Below are 18,562 nucleotides of genomic sequence, written 5' to 3' on the forward strand. Positions count from 1 at the left end.
ATGGCTCAGAGCCTGGAGCCTGCTTCCGATTCTGTCTCCCTCTCTCTCTGCCCCTCCCCCGTTCATGCTCAGTCTCTCTCTGTCTCAAAAATAAATAAATGTTAAAAAAAAAATTTATTAAAAAAATAAATAAATAAAAAATAAATAAATAAATAATGTCTACATTCCAAAACAAATGTAATAAAGCTACCATATGATCCAGCAATCCCACTCCTAGGTATGTACCCAACAGAATTGAAAGCAGGGACTCGAACGGACCCTCGTAACCTATGCTCACAGCGGCACTGTTCATAATAAGCAAACCGTGGAAAGAACCCAATTGTCCATCAACAGATGAATACATAAACAGAATGTGGCCTGTGCATACAATGAAATATTATTCAGCCCTAAGAAGAAATAAAATTCTGACATGCTACAATACGGAGGATCTTTGAAGACACCTGCCAAGTGAAAGAAGCCAGATACAAAAGGACAAATATTGTACGCATCCACTTACATGAGGCCCCCATAATAGGCGGATTCACAGGACAGACAGTAGAACAGTGATTGACAGGGGCCGGGAGGGGGGGAATGGCGAGTTGTTTCACGGAGACAGAGTTTCAGTTTGGAAGATGAACAAGGTGTGGAGTTGGGTGGTGGTGGGAGTTGCAAAACAATGGGAGCGTACTTCACGCCACTGAATTGTACACTTAAAAATGGTCGAAATCTAGGGGAGGTGGTTGGGGGGGGTACATGGAATAGATAAAGGGAATTAAGAATATGCTTATTCGTGGGGGCGCCTGGGTGGTTCAGTCGGTTGAGCGTCCGACTCTTGACTCCGGTTCAGGTCACGATCCCAGAGTCGTGGGACTGAGCTCTGAGTCGGGCTCTGTGCTGAGTGTGGAGTCTGCTTGAGCTTCTGTCTCTCCCTCTGCCCCTCCCCCACTTGCATACGCTCTCATATGCTCTCTCTCTCTCTCTAAAACAAAAAAAAAATTTTTTTTAAAGAATATACTTACTGGGGCGCCTGGGTGGCTCAGTCAGTTAAGCCTCCGACTTCAGCTCAGGTCACGATCTCGCGGTCCGTGAGTTCGAGCCCCGCGTCGGGCTCTGGGCTGATGGCTCAGAGCCTGGAGCCTGCTTCCGATTCTGTGTCTCCCTCTCTCTCTGCCCCTCCCCCGTTCATGCTCTGTCTCAAAAATAAATAAATGTTAAAAAAATTAAAAATAAAATAAAATAAAATAAAGAATATACTTACTGTCGTGAGCGCTGAATATTGTCTAGAATTGTTGAATCACTCAATTGTCCACCTGAAATGAATATTACATTGCACATTAATTAGACTTCAATTTAAAAATTCAGTAAAAAAAAAAAAGGACATAACAGAAGAATCCTACTAATAGAAATCTTAAGAATCTCAAAATCCCATTCATATCAAGAGTGCATCTATATGATATCACCTTGTAATTCTGCTGTTAGCAATAAATAAACTGCATAAATTTTCTTAGGCAAAAATGGTTACAATATTAAAATGTATATCATGTGTATGTTATCACAATAAAAAGGGGGTGGTAACATTGTCCAAAAATTATCGAAAACTATCTTCACCAGAACAATATCTCCACTTTTCTTTAATTTTTTTTTAAGTTCATTTATTTATTTTGAGAGAGAGATGGTGAGCGAGTGAGCAGGGGAGGGGCAGAGAGAGAGAGGGAGAGAGAGAATCCTGAGCAGGGCCCACACGGTCCACACAGAGCCTGATGCAGGGCTCGAACTCATGAACGGTGAGATCACGACCTGAGCCAAAACCAAGAGTTGGACGTTTAACCGACTGAGGCACCCAGGCGCCCCCTCCACTTTCATTTTTTCCCTTCCTAATAGACACAAGTGCCATCTTCCGCATAAGAACTACCTGCAGTTTGTCCTCCCAGTGTTGACATGCGGTTGGCCCACAGTCCACCCCTTGAGAAGGTCTCTTGCGGACTCTCTGGTCTGTTGTGTAGGCAACTGGCTGAGGTACGTGCAGAAAGCCCTCAATTTCCTGCCCAGGGGCTCCTACCTGTCCCCGTGCTGGTGGGGATGGGCCAAGAAAGGATGGACTTGTGCAGACACACAAGACTCCCCGTTCTGACCCACCCTAACTGCCTCGAGTGCCCGTTCGTTCGGGCATGCATTCTGTGAGTCTCCGGCACCTACTATGTGACCACTCACAGGCGGGTCACTTAGCCTGTCCTGCTTTGGTTTCCTGACCTACATATCAGGAATGACATTAACTAGCTTGGCCCACTCTTGTCTTAGACTGATTGACACAGATAGGGGACTTAGAACAGGGTGGTGCATGGCTCACAGTGGGTGATGGCCGTCATCGTCGTCATCGGCATCGGCATTGGCACCATCACCAGGATGGAGAGGAAAGGGGAGCATCGAGGGAGTAGGTATATTTCATCAAGAGGCGGGTCTTGAGTTAGACCTCAAAGCAGAGCGGCACCGGGCTGCAAGCGGTTAACACTCACGTGGCCCTTCCTCTGTTCTTTACACACGTTGCAAGCGATTTACCGAGAAAGAGTGGAGCTGGATGTCAGCCAAACAGTAACTTGTGTTGGAAATACAGAAAGGGACTCAGCGACATTTATGAGCCCATTAAGCACAGAAGTGGCTAAGGATCGGAGTTCCAGTAAAAGTGAGCACCCATTTTTGTCATGCGGCTTTCTGGAAGGAATGACATGATGACACTCCCCTCCTGGCCCCCACCCATTCCTTCTACCCCTATCCCCTCTTCCTCCTCCCTGCCCCCCCACCCCCATCTCCACAAGCTCTCAATGGACTGTTTAGGCCTTAACAACTCTGGAGAGCTATTCTGATCTATCAGGTGAAAAAATCATTTACTTTACAAAGTGGTGTGTGTGATTTTCACCATTGACTGTAATAGCAACAGCGAATCATTTCAGCTGGCTGAGTGCATAATCCGTGCGCTAAACTTCTCTAAGCATGGATTTACACAATGGAGGAAAATAGCCCCCTGGGACCCACTCAGCACCGCGGAATAAATAGCTTGCGTTTCATAGATGGGCTGAGTATGTGCCAGAACCATCGCTCAGGACTCAAACTGTGGTCAGTCTGAAAGGCCATCGGACACTCAGAAATTGTCTTTGAAAATCCTTTTGTGGTAAGGCGGTGGGGGGCTCCGGGGGACGCGCACCCAACCAGCAAAGAGACTAGATGTTACCATGTGCCCCCAGCCAGCAAAAGGAAAAAGGGAGAGGAGCCAGCCTGAGGACGGAGGAGTCCTTGGTTTTCCTCCATCACATTGGCGGGCAGTGTCTGTGCAGCAAGGTGGCCGATGGGAAACCATCTGGATTCCTTTGCTCATTGACCTGGAGGCAGGAGTGTGGTCTCGAAGAAGAGGGTCGGGCTGTTTGAAAGTGTTTCAGGACCTGCCTGGCCTCTCGTCCCAGGTGCTGCATCCCCCATGGGTGAGTCTCCTGGGTCCCCCACGGAAAGCTCAACCCGGCCCTGGGGCCTGGCCATCCTGTCATCTGAGGAAAGGCACTTCAAGGAGCCCCAACCTGGGGGCTTCACTGGCAGACTGTTCAGACAGAGACTTGAAAAAAATTATGATTTTTTAGGGGAAGATGCAGGTACAAAATTGTGTCTATGGCTTAGGTATAGTGGCACCTGGGTGGCTCAGTCGGTTAAGCGTCTGACTCTTGGTGTCAGCTCAGGTCATGATCTCACGGTTTGTGAGATCGAGCCTTGCGTCAGGCTCTACTCTGACAGTGCAGAGTCTCCTTGGGATTCTCTCTCCCTCTCTCTCTGCCCCTCCCCTGCCCACTCTCCCTGTCTCTCTTTCAAAATAAATAAATAAACTTAAAAAAAAAAAGAAAGAAATATGCCAGCCTGTCAGCCCAGTTACCTTTCGGAATGAGTTTTTCCCTAACATTCTGCATTTTCTAAAATTTTCCACAACAAACATGTAATCATAATTGTAATAATAAAACAAGATTAAAAAAAATCTCAAGGTGCCACACTCTGAGTTCGAGCCCCGTGTCAGGCTCTGTGCTGACAGCTCGGAGCCTGGAGCCTGCTTCGGATTCTGTGTCTCCCTCCCTCTCTGCCCCACGCCCGCTTGCACTCTGTGTCTCTCTCTGTCTCTCAAAAATGAATAAACATTAAATTTTTTTTTAAATAAAATAAAATAAAGGGCAGAGAAATGCCCACAGGGTTGAGGATCAGGGGACTTACTGAGTCCTCGTCCTACAAGTAGGAGCTAAAGAAAATCACTTATTGCCCTGGAGTCATGATATTCACATGCCTTAACCGCAGGCAACAACTGGCCTCCCCCCTCCTACAAATGACAACTGTCCCATCTTCCTGCTCAGATTCCCGCCCCTCTCCATTGTTACCACCCTCACCTACTCAATGCAATTCCCTGATGTCCCAGCCTCTCCCAAGTCACTGTGGGCTCCTGCACCAGCCTGGCCAGAGCACAGATGTTGTGCCTGTGGGGTGGCGGAGGGGCACGTCAGCCTGGCAGAGCTGGACCCTTGGAGAAAGAATGTCTCTCCTCTTGGGGACTCCAACACTGCGGATCAGAGAAGTCTGGAGCTGCCAATTTTGCACGGAGAAAGTCTATGTCAGAATGAAGCCAATGCGTTTGAAAACAGAGTTAAGAGACGGGAAGACTGAGTCCTGGGGATGTCCCTTGAGTCCTGGGTTGAGCATGACCGCAGCCAGCCCCAGCCCCTTGCAAGTCCTATTTACTGAACCAGGAGATTCAACCTGGCGATTCCACCAGAGAGAAGAAATTCACATGCTCCCAAGGAGACGTGAAAAGAACATTCACTGCAGCCCTGTCTCCACATTTGCAGGAAGAAAGACCTGAGTCTCTGAGGTGCGGTCCACTGTGTGACGGGATTCTAGGTAGCAGTTTCAACAAATGAACCACATCTGCACGGATCCACACGGAGAGTCCTCTGCGCAAGCTGAGCGACGAAAGCAAGTTCCAGAACGATGGATACAGCACACCATTTTTACACCACCTAAAACACATTATGAATGGCATATATTGCTTATGATAACTTCGTGTGTAATAGAGACGCCAAAACGCACAGGGAAATACATCACGGGCAGAAACGGGAAGGGGTAAGGGTGCAACTTTCGTTATGCCACTGAAGTTTTATGTCCTTTGAAGTTCAGCAGAGAGATTGGAAACAAGACAAAATATCTGCCCTGGTTAGCAAGATGCGTCCTAAGTTATCAGGAATGCCTAAGAAAGGTTTTTGGTGTTTTTTTTGGGGGGGGGTCTGGGAATGCTCAAAAATTTTCCATATAAATTAGTGATATTTGCAGGGCGCCTGGGTGGCTCAGTCGGTTGAGCGGCCGATGTCGGCTCAGGTCACGGTCTCGCGGTCCGGGAGTTCGAGCCCCGCGTCGGGCTCTGGGCTGACGGCTCAGAGCCTGGAGCCTGTTTCCGATTCTGTGTCTCCCTCTCTCTCTGACCCTCTCCCGTTCGTGCTCTGTCTCTCTCTGTCTCCAAAATAAATAAACGTTTAAAAAAAATTTTTTTTTTTAAATAAATAAATTAGTGGTATTTGCTTCGTTGCTTTGCACCATGGTGGCTTACCCAAGGTTTCGTAGGCACCCTCTCTTTTCGGGTGGAAGGAGAACCCCGTATTCCATTGTCCAGAGGGGCCAGTTCAGTTGTCCACTCACTGAAGACCAGCATGGCTGCTTTCAAGCCTTGGTGATCATGAACAAAGCTGCTATAAACGTCCATGTGCAGATTTTGGGTAGACGCAGGTTTCAACTCCTTTGTGTAAGCACCTGTCACTCGATCGTCTGGTAAAAGTACGGTTAGCTTTCTCAGAAACCGCCGCGCAGTCTCCCCAAGAGGCCGAGTGTTCCGCGCTCCCGCCAGCAGTGAAATGAGAGTCCCTGTTGCTCCACCTCCTCTCGGGCGTTGGGTGACGTCTTCTCTCTTTGCAGACCGCAAAGTCGCTCCAGGACGGCGTCCTCTCCCGGCAGGGCACACACAGCAGCTTTCTGCATGGGGTCACAGGATGAAGCGAGGTGTCTCCAAACGGACTCCTGGCAATCCTCCCCCTTCCTTCTTGGATCTCTTTCTTAACGCCTTCGTGAGCTGAGGGTCCCAGCGCCACGGAAGCAGTCCCCAAAGCTGTCCTTAGAAATTCTGCACAGCGAGGTCTAGCTTCAGACGTCCACATCTATTACATGTTAGCATTACCCTCGGCCTCCCGATTTTGACAAGCTGTCACGACTCAACCGACTGCTCTACAGTGACAGCCACCCTGCGTTATCTGCAGCTCCACGAGGGACAAAAATCTGGGCCCAGATGCCACGCTTCCCAATCTCACATCCGCAGAAGACACAGCGGCACTGACTGCCCAACTGAACTGTTGGAAAGAAATTCCAATGGCAGAGAATCAGAGACGTGTCTTTGGCCCCACTGGATGAGAAGGAAACCATTTACCGCGTCAGTTCCCAGCTTTCTCTTATTTATACCATACACACTTATTCTACAGATATTGTATATGATTTTTCCAACATTTGTTCCCCTTATGGAAATAGAATTGTTTCTTTTAGTCTGTTAAAGAGAAGAGCCTAGGGGCGCCTGGGTGGCTCAGTCGGTTGAGCGTCCAACTTCGGCTCGGGTCATGATCTCGCGGTTCGTGAGTTGGAGCCCCGCGTCGGGCTCTGGGCTGACGGCTCGGAGCCTGGAGCCTGCTCCAGATTCTGTGTCTTCCTCTCTCTCTGCCCCTTCCTCTTTGCGCTCTGTCTCTCAAAAATAAATAAATGTTAAAAAAAAATTAAAGAGAAGAGCCTCTTTCTGTTCAAGGGCATGCCTTGTTCATTAAGATATTCAAGAGTCAATGCTCAATAATCTATTCTTTCCTATACACCTGGTCTTAGGTTAGTGACCCTGAGAAGCAGACCCTGAAATAGGGACTCAAGGTCCCATAGTGGTTTCTGGCCATCCTTGGGCTTCCTTGGCCTGTAGATGAATCACTCCAATCTCTCCTTCCACATTCACACAGCCTCCTTTCTGTGTGTGTCTCTGTGTCTCTTTTCGTCTTCTTAGAAGAACATCCTAATTCAGTATGGCCTCACCGTAACTCGATTACATGTGCAAAGACCCTATTTCCAAATCAGGTCACAGTCACAAGTATCTAGACTTAGGACTTCAACATGTCTTTGGGGAGGGGGCACAATTCAACGTGTAATAGGACGGGATTGATCCCTGGGAACTCCAATGAGATGGGCTGGGATATGGGGCAGGGAAGGGAAGGACCAGTACAGAGTGTTATCAAGCAAGTTGCTGACAGGGCACTCGGAGAGCAATCCATAGGGACCCACAGAACACATCTGGGAGTTACCCCACGGGGAGGCTGGGAAGCTAGGCTTAAGGAGTGCTGTAATGGCTAGTAGGTGTAGGTATAATAATTATTTCAACCTCGGTTGAGGGCTGCTTCTGGGGCATTCACTCTCCCACACTTCTGGCTTGGCTTGCCCAACATCCAGGCCCCATATGATCTCAGAGACAGAGGAAAAGTCCTCAGGACAAGAGTTTCTGGTGCTTATGGTAAGTGCTCTCCACCTGTAGAAACGAGGGCTGAGGGAAGGAGAGGGAGCCAGCCGTGCTGGCCACAAACACCAACAAATTTAGTCGAATTTTATTTAGCGAAAGGAAGCAGATCAAAAATATAAGACATCTGATCCACATAGGTTCCAGCCAAGGTCTTTAAACCTTAACTATCAACTCAAAATGTTAAACGTGGACACCCATACGGTATGAAGTCCAAAGGAAGCGATGCGGTGAGATCCTCCTGTGTCCAGTGAGCCACCCTCGTAGCACAGAGGGCGCCTTCCGAGTTTTTGTTGGCCTGTGGGCTGTTTCTGCCACCTCACCCTCTTCCTTCTGGGTTGAAAGGGCCGATGGTCTGCGTCAAGAGCTGGAGAATGCATACCAATCCTGCCACCTGCCTTCTTTTACCTCTTGTGCCAACGTACACGCAGCATCTCCCTTCCTGGCACATGAGACAGAAACCAGGCTGGGCCTCGGCACATCTCATTCCAAAGATTGCCGACCACTCTGCTAACAGATTCCGTACTGCTCTCAGCTCTCACCCTTACAAACCCCAACGTGCTAGAATCACAGTGCAGCTTGCTTCCCTCAAAAGTGATTAGAGCAAACTTACCCACTAGGGGAAGGCAACCAGAAGGGAGAGAGAGAATAGTCTGGATATCTCGGGCACTTCCCCTGAGACGTAATTAGTGCATCTTGGCAATCATTCGTTTTCAGCCCCGTCGTAATTTTCAGCAGCTGCTTAAGCTGCTGAGGACGAAGTAACAGCTATTAATTAGCACACAGGCTCATCAAGTAATGAGAAGAAATAGAAAGAAATCAGCTTGGGGAGTGGAAAGCATCAATCACCCCATTCATTGATTTCCACCATAATTGTGCCAGTCTGGCTGTCGAGCTCCAGGGAGGTCAGCCTGCTGACCAGCAGCCCGGGCACGCTGCTACTTTCTACTTCCAGGGCAATACGGGATCGTCCCCTGGGGGCAGCCTCCCCAAGCAGGCTCAGCCCAGAGGCACCGCTCTGTTCTCGGGATTCTGAGACCCGCCACATACGAGTATATCCCGTCCTACCCCAGGGACACACCCTGGGCTGTTGTTTCCCATCATGCTACGCTCACACTGATGTCTAACGTCTAGCGTCACTTTTTAAATGTTCCCAATGAGAACATAAACTCGAGGGTAGAGACCGTAGCCATCCCCCACATATCCAGAATGGAGTCCTGATTCCAAGAAAGCTACTTAACAGACTATTACCACTTTATTTGAGATGTATTTCCTTCCTGCGGAAAAGACGCTCATCAGCCCCCGAGTGGGGATTTGCAGACCATGCGCTTCAGGTCATTCAGAGACGAGGCTATGGGACAGCAACCTGGCAGCAAGTAGAGAGGGCAGAGAGCCAGGGGTGGGGCCCTCTACAATCGCAGGGTCACCGAGGCTCCGGAACCCAACAGTGATTCAGTGGCAGTGACTGTGGTGATGGTCTTGGGAGCTAGACCATCTTTGTTGGAATTCGATGTGTTCCTTCCAACATTTGTACAACTTTGCTGGTCTTATTTGGACTTTACTGAAAGCACCTGCTCTGCCTTCTCGTTCTAGGCCTTTTGATAGAATGAAAGTTCAGTAGAGAAATCCTGAGTGGAGACAAGGCCATGGAGACAAGCTTGGGTGTGTGCGCATGGGTCTCTTCCATTAGGCAGGGTCTTAGCGAGGGGACACTTCATTCATTCACCTGGCAAATATGTACTGAGCCCTTCCCGTGGGCAAGGGATGGCACCAGATGCTGTCTGGGGAAGGGTGGGCTCTAGTGAGTGGAAAGGAAGATAGACAGATGAATCAAAGCTCCAGCCCATCCTTAGAGTGCAGGGGAGGGGGGAATGAAGTTGGCACATAAATAACTAGAATTCAACAGAGTGGCAAGGGGCCTAAGAAGTTCCAGAAAAGTTCACGGAGCGACCGACAAAGGGTGAAAGTAACTGAAATACAAAGACATTGTGTCGACTCCCTCCCTCTCAGAACTTCTGCCAGAAAGTGCAGAAACCCAGAAAGTTCGTGGGTTCAAGCCCTGCATCGGGCTCTGTGCTGACAGCGTGGAGCCTGCTTGGGATTCTCTCTCTCCCCCTCCTCCATACTCTCTCTTTCTATGAAAATAAATAAATAAACTTTAAAAAAGGAATGGTAGGGGCGCCTGGGTGGCTCAGTCGGTTGAGCGTCCGACTTGGGCTCAGGTCATGATCTCACGGTTTGTGGGCTGGAGCCTCGCATCAGGCTCTGTGCTGACAGCTCAGAGCCTGGAGCCTGCTTTGGATTCTGTGTCTCCCTCTCTCTTTCTCTGCCCCTCCCCCGACACGTGCTCTGTCTCTCTCTCTGCCTCTCAAAAATAAATAAAAACTGTTTAAAAAAAGTTTCCTTGTAAAAATGTTATAATCCACTTACTAATATTGTAATATCAACCGGTAATCTGGTTTATGGCTTAAACAGATGTATGTATGTGAGAAAAATTTCCAAAGCCCCACTTGGGTAATTCCATGTGAATTCATACAAAGGGAAGAAGTTGGTGGGGAAAGTGAAAAAGAGGTAACACTGAGTTTCACCAAATGCTTGCATCTAAATAAGAGGTTTTTTTTTTCTTAATGTTTGTTTTTGAGAGAGATAAAGAGACACAGTGCAAGCAGGGGAGAATCAGAGAGAGAGGGAGACACAGAATCCGAAGCGGGCTCCAGGCTCCGAGCTGTCAGCACAGAGCCCGACGTGGGGCTTGAACCCACGAACTGTGAGATCACAACCTAAGCCGAAGTCGGATGCTCAACCCACTGAGCCACCCAGGCACCCCCCATAACAGTCAGTTCTGAATAGCCAGGAAAAGCTTCCTGAGTTAGTGATAAAGTGGAATTTTTATATGTAAGAACAGGAAACTTACAAGAGATCTCACCGTACGTCCCAAGCCACTCGTCCTCACCCTTCCAGTCCAGTTCAGTGTCTACGGAGATGGACATAACATGCCCATTCTGATCTCCCCAGGCCTTTACGTTTGCAGTCTCCTCTGTCTAGAATGCCCCCCTACCACATCCAGCCAGTTCTTCTGCATTCTTCTGCATACAGCCTGCATGCCGCTCACTATCACTCCCAGCGTTCCACCAGCAAACATGTTTGTTTCCTATATACGCCCCGCGTCCAGCTGGCCTAGAGGTCGTAGAGAGGGAAGGTGGGTGGCAGGTATGGTTCCAAGGAACTGAAACTTAGGACGGCCACCTGGCCACTCTGGGATCCTCGTGCCTCTCAATCAACCAGCAAAGAAGAAAGTCCTTGTGCCTGCTGGGTGACTGATTCCGACTACCCAGGGGAAACTGGACCACCTCTCCACCAGGAGGTACGGAGGAGTGTGTCTGGAGTGCAGAAGACCCCTTAGGGTGTCTCTTAGTATCACCATGCCCTAGGATTGAAGTCAGGGACTTTATTCCATTCAAGCAGAGCTACTCATAACACCCAGACCCCTCGGGAATGAAGGTCTGGGTCACCCACTAGGTACAAAAATCATGACAAGCTAAGGTCTTTGCTGAAGGCAAAGGGGATATGGAACAGGTAGTGGAAGAAGGTAGTTACAAATACTAGCTACGACCACATCAACGGCCGCAGAAATGACGACTGTGGTTGTCATGAGTGTTTCTTCATTTCTCCAGAAAGAGTATTTCTTCTTTCTCCAGAGAGATTTATACAAAATAAATGGCTCACACAATTAGGGAAGCCAAGGAGGCCAAAATCTGCAGAGAAGGCCAGCAGGCTAGAGACCCGGAGAGGAGTTGATGTTGCAACTCAAGTCCAAAGTTGCAGGTAGCATCCCTCTTTCCTCGGGGGAAGTCAGTCTTTTTTCTCTTCAGGCCTCCGACTGCTTGGACAAGGCCCACCGCATCCTGAAGGGTCATCTGCTTTACTCAAAGTCCACTGCTTTATTCTTTTTAATTAAAAACATTTCTGTTGTAAGTAGTCTTGTAACCATCATATGGTTGGACTGTGGACATGCACGATTTGAAGTGAGAAAAAATGGGATACATCAGCCCATTATACGTGGAGTCCGAGAGAAGGAGAGGTACAATCCCAAGCACGTGGAGTCATCGCTGTCAAGATACCTACGGAGATACCTGGGAAGCTGTGGAGATGCTGGTAACTGAGATGGGAGGGCTGTTGGGGAGAGCAGACAAGGGGAGTAGGGTCAGCGGTGGAGATCAGACCCTGGGGCTTCGAGCTTGGAAGTCAGAGACACCTGCGAGGCGTCCAAATACCGCTGCCGTGTACACGACTGCGTATTTGGAGCTGGGGTTGCGGGGGGGAGAGGTTCGGGCGGAAGATTCAAACCTCATGCCATCTTCTCCGCGAGCCGTTTAGGATTTCCCACGCAGATTGCTAAAACAAATCTTCCGTGCCCCAGTTCGGGATGCAGAAAATAGCTATAATGAGAACCCGAGGAGGATTAAAGCACAGAGAGACCAGCCCCGCGGAGGAGGCCGCGGGTTACCCGGGGGCAGCGCGCCGGCTGCCGGGGTGCCAGAAGGAAAGCGAGCGAATCGCCTTCGGGGAGGGGACGAGGTTGACGTAAGCCAGGATCTGCCCCCAGAGAAGCGGTGACAGCCGGGCGCACGGGCATCTGGGCCGGCCGTTTCCCTGAGACGCGCTTTACGGGTGGGAGCTGGTGCGCGGTGTTGTCCTGAGGAGCACGTGTAGCCTCCAGGGCGAGGAGCCCGGGCTGGCGGCGCAGGCCCGCCGTTTCCCTCCGTTCCCCTTCTTCCGGGACAGTAATTCAATTTCTCCGCGCCTCCGAGCCTTCGTCTGTTAAAGCAGAAGCACACTGCCGCCCACTCCCCGGGGTTCCTGCGGGAGTGAGATGCCACGGCCGCCCGGCTCAGGGCCCACGCTCCACACGTGTCAGCTCCGGCCCTGGCCGTCCGTCTCGCCCACTCCTCTCCAGCTCCACGAAAGCCCCGGATCCTCTTGCGCTCGGGTCAGCCGTCTGTCTGGCCCAAGTCGGCCGTCAGCGGGAGGGTGCAGAGTCGAACTGAACGGAAAAGTGGCCCCCGTGGGCCCCCTCCCACGGCGTCGGGGGAGCAAGTGGTGCTTCTGGAACCCTTCCCGTGCCCGTGGGCATGCTTCCCTTCCTCTGTCCTCCTCTCCCGGCGTCAGTGTCCCCGTGGGCCCTGCCTTCCGGCCCCCACCTTCTCAAGAACCGCATTCGCTTCTCGCGCTCCCTTCCGTATCTTCGGCCTCTCCCTAGGTTCTTCCCTGCTGCACCTTGACGTGCTCAGGGCTCTCCCGCTTTTAAGAACAAAGACACAAAGCCACCCCCGCACCGCGCTGCCCCTCTGGCTATTTCCCGTTCTCTACACGTCTGTTCTCAGCGGGACCTCGGAGTTACCTACATTAGCCCCCCATGGCTTCTCTGCTCCTCTCTCCCTCCCTTGCAAAGCGCTAAACTCACCCTCCCGCTTCCGAAACGGCTTCTTTCCAGCATCGCCCGTGACCAATTATTTCTGCGAGATCCAACTGCTGTTGTACGATCTTCAACTAACGTAACCCTTCCGTGCAGCCAAGACCCCTAACCACCTCCTTTTCTTGGAACGTTAGATGGTTCCTCCCAGCTTCCTTCTTACACCGCAGGCCGATGGTCCTCGGTCCCCCCCGCTGGCTTACCATCCTCCGGGGATTTTTAGGAGCATTGGAGTTCCTGCCAAACGTGCCCTCTCTGAAATCCACCCCTAGGAAATTCATACACTGAAGGGCTCCGGTTATCCCTGGACACCCATGCCTCCCAGCTCGAGCCTCCTCTTTGAACTTCAGACCCACGTGACCAGTTCGACCTCCTCAAATCAGATTAGGTATCTGTCAAACCTGCCCACTTCCTTCCATCGTCATTGCTGGGAGAAGGAAGCACTGTCCACACAACTCCACTGGGAGAGCTCCACACCTGCTCTCTCAGGACTCTGCCCGCCGCGCCTATTACCTTTGCCAATTTTAATCTGTATCCTTTCGTGGTAGCAAACTGTGACCGTGAGCGTAAGGGCTTTTCTGAGTTCTGGGACTCCTTCGAGCGATTTTTGAACCCGAGAGTGGTCTTGGGGAGCTCCAGCACATCAATGAAAAGTCAAATGCTAAGAACCAGGATTATAGTCTTGGATGTAAAAGAAAGAAATGGGAGCCATCTGTTTCCGGTGAGACTAGATATGTATCCCCAAACCCTAGGCCATGCTGATCCTTGTCTTTGGGCTGGAGTGGGGGATGGAAGTAGCTGGAGACCAGAAGCTACCGGAAAGTGACATCACATGTGGAATATGAGAAGTCGAGAGCTGGAAAGCACCTTGGAGAGAGTGTCTCGTTCAAAGTCACCCAAAGAAGGCAATGGAAAGCAGCCCGGGGACGTGGTCTGAGCCGACCCAGGTCACAAGACTGGGTTCAAACATACTGAATGCTCATTGAACATGAGGTGCCAGGCACTAGGCCAGGTTCAAAGGAATGGGTTCCCTGGGTTCAAGCAACGCTTCTAAGAGGCTTGGGGGAGGCAAGGGTTACAGGACACTCGAGTCGGTCTCCGGCCGCACGGTAGGTGCTGAGTGAGTGCAGGCTGTCCCTGAGCAGCACAGGTGGTTCCCAGAGCTCTGTTGTTGCCAGCCTGCAACATCTGTGCCCCGCACGGAACAGAAAGCAAGGGGCCCTACTCTCCATCCCTCGGCCGGGCATGCAGGGGCTGGTGAGGGCCTGGTGAGGGGCTGGTGAGGGGCTGGTGAGGGGTGCAGGAAGGAGACTCCACAGGACGGACACCTGCAGTGACCCAGGAAGCTGCCCCAGGGGCCCTGATCTCCCTTCCAGAGCCCAGTTCTCCCAAACTGCATCTTTTAGCACTTTCTCTCTCAGAGAGGGTTAGGTAAATCTAACCCCCCGCCCCACCTACACACACACACACACACACACACACACACACACACACACAGAGCCCTCAGGATCAGAAGGAAATTGTGTGCCCTAAAAGGACTGCGAAAGCATTTTGTAACCTTTATAAATTATGTACATTTTGGACGGAGCCGCAGATACTTTCTGAGAAAGTGGGATATACGGTAATTCAAGAAAAAAATTGTCAGTCAAGGCTTCCCCCCCATTTTTTTCTGAGCAAGGAAGAAAAAAAAGACAGAAGTTAGTATCTGTGAAGTGTACAAAATGCCCAGGAACCTGCTAGGCCCTTTGGTCTCAATGACAGGTGATCTGGGAGCCCTTGGAGGCAGACAGCAGCATCTTCATTTAACAGATGGAAAGATGATACTTGGGGACTCGGGAAGATGAAGTAACTTCACTGCTAAGTAGTAACACTGGAATTGAACTTGGCTCGTCTGACTTGGAGCACTGGGCCTTTTCCACTCAAGGAAAATTTCTTCAGCTGCAACTTACAGGGAGACTCTGGTTAATAGATGCCGTGTCACAGAAAGACCTGGCCAAGGCCACAAGAAGGAAAGCAAAGAGTTCATTGTATGAGCTCCACCCTCTCTGCCCAAGGCTTCGCGAAGTGCATGGTTTGCTATGAAGTCAATGTTTTTGTCTAGAGTCACTCTACGTGCACGCAGGAAAAGCAAGCAAGGCGTAATACAGTCCTCAACTTCTCCTGTGCCTCCAACCTCGAGTCCTCATTAAGAAAGACGGCCACGTGACTCTTGTCCAACATGAGTTTAGTGTCAAAGGTAGGGAAGGCATTGGTCAGCTGAGGCTCAAGCTGACACTGTACTTATTCTTTTAAATGTTTACTTATTTATTTTTGAGAGAGAGAGAGAAAGAGAGAGAGAAAGAGAGAGAGAGAGAGACAGAGCACAAGCAGGGGAGGGGCAGAGAGAGAGAAGGAGACACAGAATCTGAAGCAGGCTCCAGACTCTGAGCTGTCAGCACAGAGCCCGACGCGGGGCTCAAACCCACGAACCGTGAGACCATGACCTGAGCCGAAGTTGGATGCTCAACCCGACTAAGCCACCCAGGAGCCACAACACTGTACTTACTTTATTTTGTTACAAAAAAAATTTTAATGTTCATTTTTGAGAGAGACAGACAGACAGACAGAATGAGTGGGAGAGGGGCAGAGAGAGAGAAGGAAACACAGATTGTGAAGCAGGCTCCAGGCTCAAACCCAAGAACCACGAGATCATGAAGCCGAAGTCGGACGCTTAACAGACGGAGCCACCCAGGCACCCCCCGTCCAACACCGTGCTTATAATAACAGGACAAAGTCCAGGCTGCTGAACCAGAGAAAGTCTAAAATTTCAGAGTTTTTACAGAAACTTTTACAGGCTTACAGAAAAGTTTACTTCCCTGTCACCTAACAGTCCCAAGGTGCAGGACGGTGACCCAGACCCTTTCCACCTCGTTGCTGTGCTGGCCCCGAGGGCACGGTCTTCTGCCCGGGGTCACGTGTAGGCGGTGAGCACACTCACAGGGCAGCTTACGAGAAGGGGACGGGGAAGGGCCCATCGTCCGTGTTCGGGACACCCAGGAGTTGTACCACTGTGTCTGCACATCCCCCTGCACTTGGCCACCAGGCCTCCCCAGCAACAAAGGAGACGGGAAGTGTCACTCCCACTCAGCCCGACGGCAAGTCTATTCCTGTGGAAGGTGTGGAGAGCGGACCCGGGGGGGCCAGAGGGCCACCTCCGCCACGGCCACGGTCACACTCAGCCCGAGCCAGAGCCTCGCTTTGTACAAGTGCTTTTCTAGCCACTGCTTCATCTCACCCAGCAACAAACCTTTGAGTAGGTCACATTTCCCTCACATCGTGGGTGAGAAAACGGGCCCGGAGGGGCTCAGGGACTGGGTCGAGGCACAATCACAGAGTATTAAACGTACGGTGAGAACAACCCCTGTGGTGATAAAATACTGGCAGGGTCAAAGAGAAAAAACCTGTTCCATTTCTTCCAGCCACGTTTATTAAGCAATTCATAAGAACCAAGGAACCGAGGAAACAGGAAACACGGGGCAGGTCCTCGCCCTCGAGGACTTCGTGGCCGTCAGGGAGTTCAACAGTGATTGCAGGACGGTGTGGTCATAAGGACTGCGGGACACCTTGCCACCAATGGACAGAGAAGGGTCATTCAGACACGGAGAAGAGAGTGACGATTCCCGGAGAGGGATGAAAAGGTAAATGCCTGTTCCTACCAGGAACGGGAAGAGCAGTAAGTCAAAGCTCTCTGGCAGGAAGCAGAGAAGTAGGGCATTCAGAAGGAATTAGGTGCCTCTTCCGCTCTGCCTTCAGTCCTCTCATCCTAGCTTTTACTTCGGCCAGCGCCGCGGCAATCCGTTTCCTGCGGGTGTGACTGGAACGCCCCGTGTGTCTCTGGCTCCAGGCCCGCCCTGACACAGCAGTGTGGGACGCCTGTGACAATCTGCCCAGCATTCGCACATCCACACTCCACAGCCAGGAAATGAGAGTTAATCCCAGAGGACAGGTCGTGGCCACGGAACATGGGGCACCCGTGAACAAGTGCTCCCTCTCTGTCCAGAGTCGCACCGTCCAAGGCACACTTTACACACTACTGGGAGGGATCCAGGGATTGAGTCTGCGATGGTTAATTTTATGTGCCAACTTGGAGGGTGTTTTGGATGAGATTGACATCGAAACAGCGAATGTTAAGTGAAGAAGAATGCCGTCCACAGAATATGGGTGGGCCTCAACCAATCAGTTGAAGGCCCGAAGACAACAAAGACCGACCTCCCAGAGCAAGTTCTCCAGCAGACTGTCTTTGGACTTCATGTGTACCAACGGCTCTTGTGAGTCTCGGGCCTGCCGGCCCACACTGCAGATTTTGGACTTCCTAGCTTCTGTAATCATACGAGCCAATTATTTAAAAGAAATCTCTTTGTCCTGCTGCTCTGGGGAGCCTTGAGTAACACAGAGCCCCAGGGACCGACTTGAGAATGCACTCTTGTGTTGGCTCTCCCCCTTTCCTGCCGCACTCTCCCGGTCTCCGGAATCATTCGCGTTCAAAATAAACCGTGGAGGAACGTGCACACCTTTGTCTCGGGCTTGCCTTCTAGGTGCTCCCCAGCCAGTGCACGTGCACAACCGGAGACAGTCAATATACAAGGACATTCGTGGCTCAGAGAGAGCCTGACGTGTCTTCGATTTCCGCGTATCAGGAGACCCGGAACGCCGGCCAGGGCGCTCAAGTGTAATGGGATAAATGCTGCCGGGCCGCCTCCTGCTCCCCTCATGGGACTGCACTTCTGTCCATCGCAGAACCGTGCCCCTTTGTATCCCCCATGCTGCCTAGCATAAGGGAAGTTTCCTAAAAGCACTTGCTCAGCTGGACTGGACGTTTCATTTTCAAATCTGCCTATGTGTTGTCATGACGTAGACATAGTTTGTTGTTGTTCAAATGTTGTGTCACTCAGTGGGTCCAAATACAAAAGATGCGGCTAAAAACTACGCTCTGGTGCTACACGGGCATAGATTCAAGTCTCAGTTCCTCCACTGACTGGATTTGGCACACCAGAATCTCTCTGTAAAGGAACATAATCGGATTTTCCTGCTGAGAGAAAATAAAGGCCCATGTAGAATTCTCTTTCCAGCTAAATGCCAATACCACAATGAGGGAGAGAAGAGGGTTTTCTTTCTTAAGAGACTAAGGGAGTACCGCTACAAAGGTTTTCACTGAAAGAAATGCTATAGGATTTATTCCAGGGTAAAAAAAAAAAAACAAAACATCTGGAAGAGAGAAATGTTAAGTTTATCAACTAGAAGGTAATTGTAACTATGTGGCAAATCTAAATCAGCACTGCCCGTTTGGAAACAACAGCACTAGTAAGTGATTCGAGGGACGGAAGTAAAAAATTGACAATAATGGCACAGAGACAGGAGGGGGCGTTTGGGTTAAAGCATTTTAGGGCTTTGGCATGATTCAAGACTAAAGGAGAGACATTTATTAATTTCAGATTAAGTCAAAATGAATGTTAGGTATGGAAAAAGGA

At 50.5% G+C, this 18,562-nt stretch overlaps 1 long non-coding RNA gene across 1 annotated transcript in view; it reads right to left on the bottom strand.

Annotated features, from left to right (window-relative positions):
• Positions 1-1,129: 1,129 nt before the first annotated feature.
• The window catches only part of LOC125169898 (uncharacterized), a 35,693-nt gene continuing 18,260 nt past the window's right edge, over positions 1,130-18,562 (bottom strand). Inside the window, exons 2-3 of the long non-coding RNA XR_007153833.1 lie at positions 1,238-1,289; positions 1,130-1,172 (exon numbers count right to left, since the gene is read on the bottom strand). This is a non-coding gene — a long non-coding RNA (uncharacterized LOC125169898). The remainder of the gene's footprint in view (positions 1,173-1,237; positions 1,290-18,562) is intronic.

This window comes from Prionailurus viverrinus, chromosome B4, assembly GCF_022837055.1.
Source record: "Prionailurus viverrinus isolate Anna chromosome B4, UM_Priviv_1.0, whole genome shotgun sequence".
Taxonomy (NCBI): domain Eukaryota; kingdom Metazoa; phylum Chordata; class Mammalia; order Carnivora; family Felidae; genus Prionailurus; species Prionailurus viverrinus.